The sequence below is a fragment of the Notamacropus eugenii genome, chromosome 5, assembly GCF_028372415.1.
Source record: "Notamacropus eugenii isolate mMacEug1 chromosome 5, mMacEug1.pri_v2, whole genome shotgun sequence".
In the NCBI taxonomy this organism is placed as follows: domain Eukaryota; kingdom Metazoa; phylum Chordata; class Mammalia; order Diprotodontia; family Macropodidae; genus Notamacropus; species Notamacropus eugenii.
Window position 1 is genome coordinate 106,014,435 of NC_092876.1, and position 15,975 is coordinate 106,030,409.

The following is a 15,975-nucleotide window of genomic DNA, read 5'->3' on the forward strand; positions in this document are numbered from 1 at the left end:
GAGAAGAGACACAGAAACAGAGATAGACAGAAAGTGAATCAAAAAAGGAGAGACTAGGGATTCATGCCACAAGATCATGTCAGAGATGAGATAATGCTATAACAAGCTAAGGTACTTTTCATAAACAAGCTGCCCTGAACATTGCACAGAGGTCCATGATGTGATGGCTCTTGCCAGAGCTGTGCAGGAGTTAGCATGTCAGATTGGGAAGCCAAGACTTGGGTTTATTTATCCACTTATTTAAGAGGCCCTTTTTAAAAAAAAAAATGGCTTAAGAAGACCTCAGGGCATAATCACAATAAAATCATTCATTAAAATATTCAAATCAACCAACAGTAGCAACATACACCCAAATAAAACCAGCAGCTCAGTGTCATATGGTTATATCATAACTCATCTGTTTAGACTCGTTTGAGGTTTGGTTCTCTACAAGGCTTTATCATTGACTTTCTACATGGATTTTTACAAATATTTCTCGGAGCCATTTACTAGGAACATTTGTCCCTGGGACCAGCTCAATAAACTAACTGAGACAAGTGGAACTAAAGACATCCACAGATAGGTGGCAGCCACCATCCTCCTGGAGGAGCCAGAAGCTACTCACCCATTTATCCCCAGAGAGATAAGGGCATTTGGAAGTTTCCTATTTAAACTAATTATTCACAATAACTAGACATTTGGGACCCCTTCCTGAGACTGGGGTTGGAATGAGGATTAACTGCTAACTCTAACAAACAAATTAGATGCTTTTGGGGATGGATTTGAAAGAGGGCTTAAAAACCAATCTTACCCACCACTGCAAAACTCTCAAGAAATTTTACATTTGGAAGGGAGATTGAGGATCAAATAGTCTAATTGCTGGATTTTACAAATGAGAAAACTGAGTTCTCTGAGAGAGGAAAAGACTTGCAAATGTCACTGAGGAAGGTTCATTCCCCTCTAGTTGAAGTTGAACCTGATCTGAGGTGAAGTCAATGGAGCCTAAATCTCATGGACTTTAAAAACTAGAATAGCACTTAACACCATCTTGTCCTGTCCCCTCATTTTATAGAGGAGGAAATACAAACCCAGAGCTAATTTCAGAGCCAAGACTGGAGAGATGTTCTTCTGACTCCCAGTTTAATACTTTGTCAGACTGTTGAAATTTGATGCCGCTCTGGGACAAAAGAGCTGCCAATTTTTCCATAGCAGGGATCCCTGTTCTTTTGACTCAGAACAAGCAATTAAACAGAGAGGGGGACCCAGAGGTCTTTCCAGGCACACTCTATTCCTCATCAAGACATTCCCCATCAATCAGTCAGTCAGCAAGTATTTATTAGTCACCCATCATATACCAGACATAGTGTTAGGTGATAGGGATACATGTACAAATGAAATAATCTCAACTCACAAGATTATATTCTAATGTGGGATGAAAGCATATGTACACACACATACACGTGTGTGTGTGTGTGTGTGTGTGTGTGTGGAGAGAGAGAGAGAGAGAGAGAGAGAGTCTAAATTTATAGTGAATAAATACAAACATGGGTAACAAGTGCTCTAAGGGAGCTGTCCCAATTCCCATTCAAATCAATGAGGTAGGTCCCCAAAGTTGATCTACTATGTCTTGTCCAGACTATAGGAGCAGCCCTAATAGATCAGAAGGGTGATTTTTTGCTGTTATGTATCATGAGCCCCTACTGTTGTACGGGATAATCAATTGAGATTTATGTAGTGAGCCAGATTTAAGTAGCTTTTAAAAAGGGTATTTAGGGACTTCCAAAGGCAAAGCCAAGATGACAGAGCAGAGAAGACTCAGCCAAGCTCCCCCAAAATTTCCCTCCAAACAAACTCCTCAGATTGAATTCTGTAGTGACAGAGACAACAAAAGATCAGAGTGAGACATTCTTCTAGCACAAGACAACATCGGAGGTAGGGAAGAGGGATCTGTAATACAGGGGAGGAGGCTGGCCCAGAGCTGACATGGAGGAAATACCAGAGGTAGGGACAGAAGCAACAGCATCTTCAGAGCTCTCAGGACAAAGATGGTAAGAGGACCTAGAAACTAGTCAGAAAGAGATTATAAGGTTCTCCTGCACTAGCACTGGATGCAGGACCAGACAGTATTTGACAGCTCCACTGCCTATACCACTTCTGAGTCACCATTCAAGGGTGAAAAGGAACACTTTCAGTCAAGAGGGAATGGAAACCCTGAGGAACTGAAGGAATTTAGTACCTGAGGAACAGTATCATTTCTAGTCCCTAGAGAGGAAAGGCCTTGAGTAGGATCCAAAGTGCAGACCAAAAGAGCAGTGATCTCACCTCTTCCCAGATTATACTACCTTGGAAGCACTGAAAATTTCAGAAAACCCACAACTAGCTGTGAAAATAGTAGCTCAAAAAAGCCTGAGGCTTGAGACAGAGCTTTCCCCCCACCCCCATACTGGGAACAGAGCCCAATATTAACCTCAAGCTCCAAATCAAGAAGTAGGATGGGAAAATGAACAAACAATAAAAAAAAGAACGTGACCATAAAAATCTACCATGGTGACAGGGAAGATCAAAACACAGACTTAGGAGAAGACAATGAAGCCAAGAAAGAAAGAAACAAAGCCTCAAAAAATTAAGAACTGGATACAAGCCCAATAAGAATTATTGAAAGAGCCAAAAATTATTTTCAAGACCAAATAAAAGTGGTGGAGAAAAAAATAGGCAAAGAAATTAAAACCAAGGAAGAAAATTGTGAAAAGACAGTTATTAGCTTGGTAAAAGAGGCACAAAAAGATACTGAGGAAAATGATATCTTAAAAAAAAAAAACAGAATTAGTCAAATGGAAAAAGAGGTACTTTTGCTTGCTGAAGAAAATAATTCCTCAAGAATTGAAATGGGGGGGTGGAGCCAAGATGGCAGAGTACAAGGATAGACCTGTAGAAGCTCCCCCCTATAGCCCATAAAATACCTGTTAAAAATTACTCTAAACAAATTCTAGAGCAGCAGAAGCCACAAAACAACAGAGTGAAAGCGATTTTCAGCCCAAGGTAGCCTGGAAAGTCCACAAGAAAGGTCTATCACACCAGGCATAGAGCACAGCACAGCCCATGGAGCCCAGCCCAGCCCAGCCTTGGTCACTGCACAGACAAGACCTGAGCAGGCCTTGGGGGGCAGAATCACAAGGAGCAACTACAATTCTGATATTACTCAACCCACAAATGCCAAAGACAGCTTCAAAGGTCAGTGAGAAAGTCCTTTCACATGGGTGAAAAGGGAATGTGGTCTGGCCTGGCTAGCATCAGCCACTGCAGTGGCAGCATCCATTTTTGGAGCCCTCGGCTTAAAGACTCTGAGGGAACTGAGCAGCTGATCTGGGTCTGAGTCCTGACTGGGAGCCCTGTGGTGAGGAGGAGCACTGGTTGGCATGGTGGAGCTGGTGGAGGCTCTGAAGAGAGAATTCAACTTGCAGATCCTGGGCAGAAAAGCTTGCAGTAGCTTCCAGACCACAGCACAGACCAGGAGAGGAATAAATTCCTCTTCCTTGATTGTGCCACCTTGGAGAAACTGAGAACTTACAGGTCCCCAGAGTATACTCTCCTCTTGATAAAGGACTCAAAAGTCAAGTAACTGGCTGGGAAAATGTCCAAAAAAGGAAAAAAAATAAGAGTACAGAAGACTACTTTCTGGGTGAACAGGTATTTTCCTCCATCCTTTTGAATGAGGAAGAACAATGCATACCATCAGAGGAAGACCTAAAAATCAAGGCTTTTGCATCCAAAACCTCCAAAATAAATATGCAATGTTCTCATACCATGGAAGGGCACAAAAAGGATTTTGAAAAACAAGTAAGAGAGGTAGAGGAAAAATTAGGAAGAGGAATGAGAGCAATTCAAGAAAATCATGGAAAACAAATGCACAACTTGCTAAAGGAGATGCAACAAAATGCTGAAGAAAATAACACCTTTAAAAATAGGTTACCTCAAAAGGCACAAAAGAGGACCAAAAATCCAATGAGGAGAAGAATACTTTAAAAAGCAGAACTAGCCAAATCAAAAAGGAGCCTCAAAAGCTCACTGAAGAAAATAGTTCTTTAAAAATTAGAATGGAGCAGATGGAAGCTAATGACTTTATGAGAAACCAAGAAATAACAAAACAAAACCAAAAGAATGAAAAAATAGAAGATAATGTGAAAAATCTCATTGGAAAACCAACAGACCTGGAAAATAGATCTAGCAGAGACGATTTAAAAATTATGGGACCACCTGAAAGTCATGATCAAAAAAAGAGCCTAGACATCATCTTTCATGAGATTATCAAGGAAAACTGCCCTGAGATTCTAGAACCAGAGGATAAAAAAATATTGAAAGAATCCACCAATTACCTCCTTAAAGAGATTCCAAAAAGACAAACTCCAAGGAATATTGTAGCCAAATTCCAGTATTCTCAGGTCAAGGAGAAAATACTGCAAGCAGCTAGAAAGAAATAATTCAAGTATTGTGGAAAAACAATCAGGATAACACAAGATCTAGCAGCTTCTACATTAAGAGGCCAAAGGACTTGGAATATGATATTCCAGAAGACAAAGGAACTAGGATTAAAACCAAGAATCAACAGCCCAGCAAAACTGAGTATAATACTTCAGGGGGGAAAATGGTCTTTCAATGAAATAGAGGACTTTCAAGCATTCTTGATGAAAAGACCAGAGCTGAAAAGAAAATTTGACTTTCAAACTCAAGAATCAAGAGAAGCATGAAAAGGTAAACAGAAAAGAGAAATCATAAGGGACTTACTAAAGTTGAACTAGTTGAACTGTTTACATTCCTACATGGAAAGATAATATTTGTAACTCTTGAAACTTTTCTCAGTATTTGGGTAATTGGAGGAATTATACACACACACACACACACACACACACACACACACACACACATACACACACACACATATATATACATATATATATAGACTGACACAGAATGAGTAGAATAGGAAGGCATAATATCTAAAAAAATAAAATTAAGTGGTGATAGAGAAATATATTGGGAGGAAAAAGCAAGAAATGGAATGGGGCAAATTATCTCTCATAAAAGTGGTAAGAAAAAGCTTTTTCAAAGGAGGAAAAAGTGTGAGGGAAAAAGTGAAGCTTATTCTCAATACATTTGGCTTAAGGAGGGAATAACATGCACACTCAACTTGGTATGAACATCTATCTTACACTACAGGAAAGTAAGGGAGAAGGGGATAAATGGGGTGGGGGATGGTAGAAGGGAGGGCAAAGGGGAGGAGGGAATAATTAAAAGTGAACACTTTTGGAGAGGGACAAGGTCAAAAGAGAGAACAGAATAAATGGGGGGGCAGGATAGAATGGAGGGAAATAATGTTAGTCTTACACTACATGACTATTATGGAAGTCATTTGCAAAACTACACATACATGGCTTATATTGAATTGCTTGCCTTCTCAGTGGGGATGAGGGGGGAGGGAGGAAGGGAGAGAAGTTGGAACTCAAAGTTTTAGGAACAAATGTTGAGAATTGTTTTTGCATGCAACTGGGAGATAAGAAATATAGGCAATGGGGCATAGAAATCTATCTTGACCTATAAGAAAAGAAAGATGGGGATAAGAGAAGGGGGGGGGTGTGATAGAAGGGAGGGCATATTGAGGGAAGGGATAATCAGAATGCATGGCATTTTAGGGTGGGGGGGAGGGAAAGATGGGGAGAAAATTTGGAACGCAAAATTTTGTGGAAATGAATGTTAAAAACTAAAAGCAAATAAATAAACATTTCTTTAAAAAGTAATTGGAATTGGGTAAATGTAAGCTAATGACTCCATGACACATCAAGAAACAAAAGAATGAAAAAAGAAGTAATGTGAGATGTCTAATTGGAAAAACAACTGACCTAGAAAATAGATGAGGAGAGATAATTTAAGAATTATGAAATTATCTGAAAGCCATGATCAAAAAAGAATCTAGACATTACATTTCAAAAAATTATCAAGGAAAACTTCCCCAATATCCTAGAACCAGAGGAAAAAATAGAAATTTTAACAAGGAAACAATCAGACAGCATTCCAAAATTTGTGGGATGCAGTCAAATCATATTTGTCCTTCTATGTCAAAGAAGACCATGCCATCAGAGAAATGATGACACAACTTGCACTTGACTTTGTTTTGAGTGAGGGAGGGCTGTGCAGGCCACCAGCCTCACTTCTCCTCCAGAGCCATCTGAATCCAGTGGCCAGATATTCATCAGAATGACTGGAGATGACCCATGATGCACTGGGAGACAAATACTGCCAAAGCAGTATTCTCAATAAATATCCCTTCATAAAGCAAATTGCTGTTTGTTGCTAAATTATGACATTGAGAAAATATCAGTTGGCTAAATGAAAGTAGAAATATGCTAACAATGGTCAAGGTTATAGGACACTGGAGATTGATATGGGGGTGAAGGGCATCAGAATGAAGACTTGGAAAAATGCACTATAAGAGAAACCCCTGACCCCTCAGGATTACTCCTCTGAAGGAGGTCCCCTCTGGGGCCTCTGCTTGCCAGTGAAAGTGAAAGTTGAGATAACAATTTTCAGAGCTGGGCTACACTCAAACATAGCACTCCTATTTCCTATCTCTATAACTTTGAACTGTTCATCTCTTGTACCTAGAATACACTCTCTCTTCACCTCTATTTTGCAGAATTCCTTTATTCTTCAAGATACAGCTTAAGTCTTACTTTCAACATAAAACCTTTCCTCGTCCCTACAATTGCAAGTGCTCTCCCTCCCAAACTATTTTGTGTCTAACTACTTTGAATACATTATTATTTATTCATTCAACCTTCATGATGTCTACATTTGCATATGTACTTGTTGTCTCTGTAATTAGAATGAGAGATCCTTTCCAGTGGGATTGTTTCATTCATGTTATTCATATCTTTAGTGCCTGGCATGTAGAAGACACAAAAGCAGACGTTTGAACATAGAAGCACCCTGGAGCACCCTACTGAAAACATCCTTCTAAATTAATACTAAACCATTAATGAAACTTTTAAGTCTAGCCATTAGACCAGCTCCATATCCACTTAAATATACTATTGCTGAGCCCACATTTCTACATCTTTTCCGCTATCAGTTATCTTTAAACCATCATGGAGAAGGAGAGAGGTACCACAGAACTGGTGATGAGCAAAATATCCAAATTTTCAGAAAAAGGAAGAATGGTAAGCTCAATTTAAAATCCTGGCAAAATTCTGGAATTTATCATTAAAAGGATGATCAATGAACATCTAGGAAAAGAAGCAGTGGGATAAAATGCTCCTTAAAGAAATAAGGAACAGCTTAAATACCTGGAGAGATATTCAGTGCTCATGACCAGGCTGTGTCAATATGTAAAAGGACAACACTATGAAAATTAATTTGCAGACAGTATTATACCAAGTTACCAAGGAATTCTTTGCAGAAATAGAGAAAATAATAATAAGCTTATCTGGGAGAAGAAAAATCTAGAAGATCAAAGGAAAAGGGGTAGAAACAAAGGAAGAATAGCACTTCCAGATCTAAAACTTTATTATAAAGCAGAAATCATCACAATCATTTGGCACTAGCTAAAAAAAATAGAAAAGAAGAGCAATTGAACAAACCAGACAAGAAAGAATCAGAAATAATTGAATTTAATATTCCAGTCTTCACTAAATATATATTACCTAGGAAAAAATTCCATATTTGATGATAACTTCTACAAAAATGGGAAAGAAATTAGATTTAAACAAATATCTTACACCATAACCCACAATATTCAAAATGGATACGTAACATGAATAGTAAAGATCATACCATTGAAAAAATTAGAAGAGAAAATGATCATATACCTTTTGTAACTGTGAGCAGGGAATAGATTTTTAATCAAAAAAGGGATAGAAGCAATTGCAAAAAGACAAAATAGATAATTGTTGCTACACGAAATTGAAAAACTTTTGTATGAAACAAAATTAATACACCAGAATAAAAAAAGGAAGCAGTCAATTGGGAAAAAAATCATACTAAACTTTTCAGATATATGTATAATGTATAAGACACATAGGCAACTAATTGAAACATATAAGGCCAAAAATTATTCTCCAATAGAAAAGCTGACAAAAGATATGAGCAAATGGTTCTCAAAAGAATTGGAAATTAAAAACCATACCTAAGAATGTTCCAAATCACTAATAATAGGAGAAATTCAAATAAAGACAATCCTGCACTTCACACCCACTCTCAGCAAATTGGCAATGGTTAACAGTAATAGCTAGCATTTGTGTCACTTTTTTAAGCACTTTGCAAGTATTATGTCATTTAATTTGCACAACTACCCTGAGAAGTCAGTGCTATTAAAATCTTCATTTCACAGTTTATGAAACTGAGGCTGAAAAAGATTGAGTGACTAGCCCAAGGTTATATATCTAGGAAATGTCCAAAACCAGATTATGAACTCAGGTTTATCCTGAGTCCAGGTTCACTGCTCTATCTCCACTGTATCACATAGCTATCAAAGACAGCAGATGACAAAAGTCAAGGAAGGTTGTCAAAAAATAGGCACATTCATGCATTTTTTGGGTAGAGCTATGAATGGTAAAAGCATTCTGGAAAGCAATCAGGGATTACACAAAAATAAAATCCTTATATCCTTTGGCTCAGAGATTCTATTACTAACCATATACCACAATGCCATCATTGTCATTGATAATTTTGGTATGTCAAAAATCTAAAATCTTCAAATCTTTTCACTCAGACATTCCACTACTAACCATCTAGCACAATAACAACAAAAAGGAAAGGAAAGAAAAAAGAAAGTGAATGAAAAGGAAAAATTAAAATCCCCATAATACACCAAGACATTTTATGGCAACATTTTCTATAATAGAGTAGACTGAAAACAAAGTAGGTGTCCCTTGATCGGGACGTGGCTAAGCAAATTTCAGTACATGAATGTTATGGAACATATTACTATGCTATAAGAAACAATGAAGACCAAAACATAAGAAGAAACCTTCACCTCACTCCTTTACCAGATGATAGAAACTGAATGTGGGATGCTAGATAGAACTCAGACGATTTTGATATGATGCTGAGTTTTGTGGAGCTTTCCTTCCCTTTATTCATACGCCAGTATGAGGAATTTCTCTCTGGAAGGGGCTGGGAGAGGAATACATTAGGAAATATAGATGATGTAAAAACAAAAGATATTAATAATTTATTTTTTAAAAAAAGAAAAGGAAGCAGTGATTATTAAGAGCCAACATGGTTTCATTGAGAACTGGTCATCTATTTCTATTCCTACTTTTTACAGTTACTAGTCTAGTAGATCAAGAGTTTACTATTGCATAAAAAAAAAAAAGAATTCTTTAACTACCCGAGGCAACTAAGACAGCATAGGTGATTGAGAGCTGGCCTGGAGTAAGGATGATCTGAGTTCAAATTCAACCCCAGCCACATACTAGCTGTGTAATCCTGGGTAAGTCACTTAACTTAAGTTTCCTCAACTGTAAAATGGGGATAATAATAATATCTACCTTGCAGGGAGGGTTAAATGGGATTATATTTGTCTAGCACTTAGCACAGTGTCTGGCAGACAGTAGGCAATTTTGTTGGCCCTTTACTATTACATGAAGTTTATAGTTGGTGAGTTACAGCAGCTACAAGTTTGTCATTCAGGTGATTAATGACAGTTGACAATGATTGCATAGCTAGTCATGTATCCCTGAACTTAGTGTTTAAAAGAAGAGCTTGAGAGATGAAGAGAGAGAGACAGAGAGGAAAGAGGTTACTTATAAACTCTAGGACTTGGTTCTCTGAAGGGAAATCCTGGATATCTATAACACTGGATCCAAGGACCACTTTGTAATAGCAATGGAACAGCATGGCATTTCTGAGCCAAACCCCTTGAACCCACAGGAAGAATTTCTGACCAAGAAGAGCTGTAGCTAAGAAGTTGTAAAGGACAGAGGTTATCACATGAAGGAGCAATGTGAATTGTGGTCCAGAGAGGTCCAGAGAAAAGGATCAGCTGCCTACAGAGCCCAAGTCCTTTGCCCTTGTAGTGTATTCTCAACAACAGGATAGGTTGGAGGGTTGTATGGGTTCTTAAGGGCAAAGAGATTCTCATAATAGGAATGGATTGTTTGAGTCTCTAGCAACCCCAAAGTAAGTCAGAGCCTTCCTTTTCTTGAAAATACTGTGTGCTTTTTTTGTGGACCCATTGGGAAAGCAACTGAGAACACATTTGCGGCATATCCATGTCTCCCCCACTCCCTAGACTGCTTCATGCACTTTGATTTGCTTGAATTAGTGGAGAACAATTAGATGGAAAAAAAAGTCTAGGATAACACAGTTTCTGATATAGCCCAGGTTGGATATCTGGAAAAGCAAGCTAAAACTCTACCAAGGCCCTGGAGAAACAAATTTGAGAACCCCAAGAATGCCATATTTCCCTCCAGCTCTAAAATTCTGAATCTATGAAATAGCTATTTAGGCAGGAGAAGACAGGGTGTACAACAGGCCTTGCACGGTAGAAAATGCACATTACTCCCAGGCTACGACAACAAATACGTATAAGATTTACTACTGGAAGACATCTTAGAAAACTAACTCCTTCTAAGGCCCAGAGAGTTCACATAGGCCCAAATTCAAACAAGGTAGGAATTAGTAAAGTTAATATTTGAACCCTGATTCTTTGATTCCAGATCAATTGGCCTTCCCATAGACCACTCTAAATGGGAATATTCTTATCTTTGTTTTCTAATAGTCCATGAAACTAGCTAGCTATCATGATGAGCTCCATTTTACAGGGAGAAAAACTAAAACAAAAATAAAAATTAAAGTGATTTTTAAATACTTGCATACTCCACCTAATAGCATTAATTAGCTTATGAAAACAGATTGGGAGAATAGCCTGACCTATGCAATGTCCTGAACTAGTTAACACTCAGGAAGGCAGGAAGAAAGGGAAAATTCCGAGCCCCAGCTGCCCCAGTGTCTCCAAGCATACATCTCCTATAGGAAAAGGTGGCTTGTATCAGGACAGAGGAGAGAGTCAGAGCTAGGAAATGTGTCCCTAGAAAGTACTGTCTGTCATGCTCCTCTCTGAGAGTGTCCCTGGGTGGGACTCTCCCATCTCACAGCTAATTGCCCTGATACATGATGTGCTTAACTTTTAATCTTTCAAGTAACTCTTTTAATTAAATGATGTCATATGACACCAAGATTTTACTCCATATCAGCAAGTCAGTATTCATGTCAGAAAATCACTTCTGTCTCCCAGAATAGCCCTAGAAGTTTTCTCTGTCAAAGCCTTTTTCTGTATATTCACCATTGTTTAATTATGTACAAAGTGCTTTGCTCACAATACTGAGTTAGATCATCCATGTAAAACTAACTCCATTTTACAGAATTATAATCTAATTATAATGCAATAATAAAAAATCAATCCATTTGGTTTACATGATGGGCAGCATTAAAAGGGGAAAGGCCCAGTGTGTTGATGGAGGCCTGTAATCCCTATTACTTGGGGAGCCTCAGGTCCATGGATTTCTTGAATTCAGGAGTTCTGAGCTATGGTGGGCTAAATTGATCAGATATTTGAGCTAAATCCAGCACCAGTATGGTGGAACTTTGGCAACAAAGGATCATCAAGCTTCCTTGGAAATAGAGCATGTCAAAGATCTTGTGCCAATTAACAGTGAGATTGGGTCTGATGAGTGGCCACTGTACTTAAAACCTGGATGAGATAGGGAGATCTAGTCCACCAAAAAAGGAAGGATAGTGACAAGGAAATAAAGGTAATATATAACCTTAGATGTGTGTGGAAAACCAGGCAACCAGCATCAGGTTCTTTGTACGACTATGGGCCAATTAAGATGCTCTTAATCAATTATAGAGCTTTAAAATTTGAAAAATTATTTTCCCAGGAGAGCTATGTGGGTAACACATGTACTATACCCATTTTAAAGATGAAGAAACAGACCTTAGAAAGGCAAAATAACTTGTCCAGGTTCATATTACTTAGTGAGAGTCAGGATTTGAAACCCAGTCTTCTAACAGTAACAATAATTTCTATATTTATAATTTATATAGCACTTAAACATTTTCAAAGAAATTAACCTATGCTATCTGATATAAACCCAGGGTTGGGTTTTTTTGGTTTGTTTTTTTTTTTGTTATGCCATGATATCCAGACTCTGTTTACATCCCTTCGGTGAGGAGAACATTATTATGTCATGGGTTAATCCATTCCATTTTAGAAAAGCAACTGGGAAAGTCATTAAGTAGAATTGCCTGGTGTATATTCACTGTACAAATTTACTCAAATAAGAATATAGCGCATAGTGAAGACTTAAGAGAAGAGAAATTGCAATATTTTACATCTGCCTTTTCAAGCTTGCAAAGAGGGAAACTTTGAATAAATCAGAGGGTAAAGAAAAAATATGTCAAGTTTGTTTCTGTGTTATTACCCTTGGGCTCCTTTTGTGTTTTTGGTGAGATTTCCTTTTGACCACACAAATAACATGTGGTTTTCTGATCATATTCTGAAAGGAAGAAAAATTGGAGCAGAGGTACAAAGCAGAGAGGATGGTAGAGGGATGTTGTGAGATACTTCGTGTCATATGTTGACATGAAATTGTCCACTAAGACTATGAAAATGACTGAAAACATAACTTGCAGAAAAAAGGCCTTTAACATGAAATGGACTTTCTTCTTTGTTTCGCTGGGTAATATCTCTCTCTCTCTTCCTCTCTCTCTCTCTCTCTCTCTCTCTCTCTCTCTCTCTCTCTCTCTCTCTCTCTCTCTCCCCCTCTCCCTCTCCCTCTCTCTCTCTTTCTGTGTGTGTTTGTGTGTGTGTAGTATATGTGTGTATGGATGATGGTTTATAAAAAAAGCATTGAGATTTGTACATGTGCCTGCACCAAAGGAATCTAGCCACAGAAGCTAGAAGTCTCTCAAACTTGACTGACTGGTTTCAATAACTAATATCCCATTTACAAGCAACCTTGGGGACATTTGTCCCATTTTATAGAGATGACAGCATTAAAACCATAACTTGATATAATAGGTGCTCTGAGTTCACCCAGTCTCTAAAATGTGAGGCTCTTCATAGGCTCAATATAATAGGACTTTCTACCCAGGAGTCTCATTCGATTATAAGTATTTTTAAGTAGAAGGGATTAGATTAGGCCTAGAAAGAACAGGACTATTGTTGTGGAGAAAGTTTTAAACTTGGGATCAGGAGTTCTGAATTCAAATTTCTGTGTTGACAGTTACCAGCTTTAAGATCATAGACAAATCCCTTCTCTAAGCCTTAGTTTCCTCATCTGTAAAACAAAAAAGATGCCACAAGCACTAGTTTCCTCAGGGTTATTGGGAGGAAAGCACTTTGCAAAGCTTAAGACACTGTACAAATGAATGGAAGAAGGGAAAGAAGGAAGGAAGGAAGGAAGGAAGGAAGGAAGGAAGGAAGGAAGGAAGGAAGGAAGGAAGGAAGGAAGAGAATTCCTGTAATCAAATCATCTGAGTTCTTTCTCTGGAGGCAGATAGCATGTTTCATCATGAATCTTTTAGGATTGCCTTGGATCATTGACCCTAACTGCATTCCATGAGGAACCTTTACTGAATCTGATTGTTGTTTCATTCACTTCAATCTCAAAGTCAAAGTCAAAACATTTTTTATTAATTTATTTGTTTTTAGTTTTCTAAAATCACTTCCATAAGTCTTAGATTTTCTTCCCCTCCCTTGCTGAGATGGTATGCAATCTTATGTGGGTTCTACACATACATTCTTATTAAAGATATTTTCACATTAGTCATGTTGTATAGAAGAAATAATATGAATGGGAGAAACCATGAAGAAAAACAAAACAAAACACAACACAACAGAAAATATTCTGCTTCGTTCTGTGATCCAATTCCATAGTTCTTTCTCTGGATGTGGATGGCATTTTGCTTCAAGAGTCCATTGGGAATGTTTTAGGTCCTTGCATTGCTGTGAAGTACTAAGTTTACAAGAAAAATTCCTCACACACTGTGGTTGTTCCTGTGTACAAAGTTTTCCTGGTTCTGCTCCTTTCACTCAGCATCAGTTCATATAAGTCTTTCCAGGCCTGTCTGAAGTCTTCCTGTTCACCATTTCTTATAGCACAATTGTATTCCATTATATTCATATATCACAACTTGTTCAGCCATTCCCCAATTGACGGGCATCCCCTTGATTTCCAGTTTTTGGCCACCACAAAGAGTGCTGCTATAAATATTTGTGTACATGTGAGACCTTTTCCCATTTTTATCACCTTTCTGGGAAACAGTCCTATAAGCAATATTGTTGGGTCAAAGGGTATGCACATTTTTGTAGCCCTTTGGGCATACTTCCAAATTGCTCTCCAGAAAGACTGGATTAGCTCACAGCTCCACCAACAATGAATTAGTGTTCCAACTCTCCCACATCTTCTCCAACATTTATCATCTTCCTGTTTTGTCAAACTGGCCAGTCTGATAGGTGTGATGTGGTACCTCAGAGTTGTTTTGATTTTCATCTCTCTAATCAATAGTGATTTAGAGCATTTTTATATGACTATAGATAGCTTTAATTTCTTCCTCTGAAAATTGCTTGTTCATATCCCTTTGAAAGTCAAAACAATTTAATTAGATTAAGAAAGATGCATATGCAAAGGAAGGAATTAGGATTAGTTGTGACTGAACAGCTAGCACAGGTCAATTTGACAGAGAAAATGCAAGAAAGTGGGGAAATCAAAGGTTACTTGAAAGTTAATTGGATGAGTGGTGTCAGAAAAAAATGGCAAGACCTATATGAAGTGATGCAAAATGACGTGCAAAGAACCAGGAGTCTATTATGCACAGTAACAGCAATGTTGTAATGAAAATCAACTGTGAAAGACTTGGCTATTCTAATCAATACAATGATCTAAGACAGTTCCAAAGGACTCATGGTGAAAAAATGCTATTCACTTCCAGAGAAAAATCTGATAAACTATGAGTGCAAACTGAAATACAATTTTCTCACTTTTTTGCAATATAGCTAATATAGGAAATATGTTTTACATGATTTCACATGTGTAATTGATATATTGTTTGCTTTCTCAGTAGGTGAGGAAGGGTAGGAGGGAGAGAGAAAATCTGGAACTCAAAATTTTAAAGGAAAGAATGTTAAAAGTAAATAATTTTTTAAGAAAAGAAAGATACATAAGAATATTTAAAAATTACACAAGTTTACATAATCATCAACTGCATTCCCTCCCATTGGTATTTCAATGGAATGAGTCCCCAGAAAAATTTCCTGGCACTGCCTTAATGCATATGGTGCTATGAATAGGGAATTTATTGGGGTGAACACCTGTCACAGATACTGGTCACAAGCAATTTGTCTGAACTCCTGGTCACTGATGCTGCTTGACTCAAAAAATGACTAAGAAAATTCAGGAACCATGACTGCAAAAGCTTCATAGAGAGTAGAAGATCTGCAACCATAGTAATGAATTCCTGATCTTCTACTGTCCATGTATCGAGTCCTTGCCTAGGGATAGGTACAAACAACTCCTCCCCATACTGGCTAGCTACATAGATTATCAAAATCACTTCTATCTAAGTAGAAGTTAATAACATCCCTAATGAAATCCACCTTCAAAGTCAGCTGTCATTCCTCTGTTCCCATATTCTCTCATTCCTTCTAAACTCCGCACACTCTTCCTCCTACATCCTTTGTCAAGCCTACACTGACTAACCAATCAGGACTACCCTGGCACTGAAGTCAACTAGAAATGTTGCTGTACCTACAGTCCCTGGAGAAATATCAGTTTAAGAACCCAGGACCACAGTTCCGAGGACACCTATCCTACATTTTTATTACCTACTTCCTAAGGCTATTGTAAGTAAAATGTTTTGTAAACTTAAAAGGACTATATAAAAAGAAATTATCATTTTTATCTACTCTACTGGAATATTATGAACAAACTGCTTTTT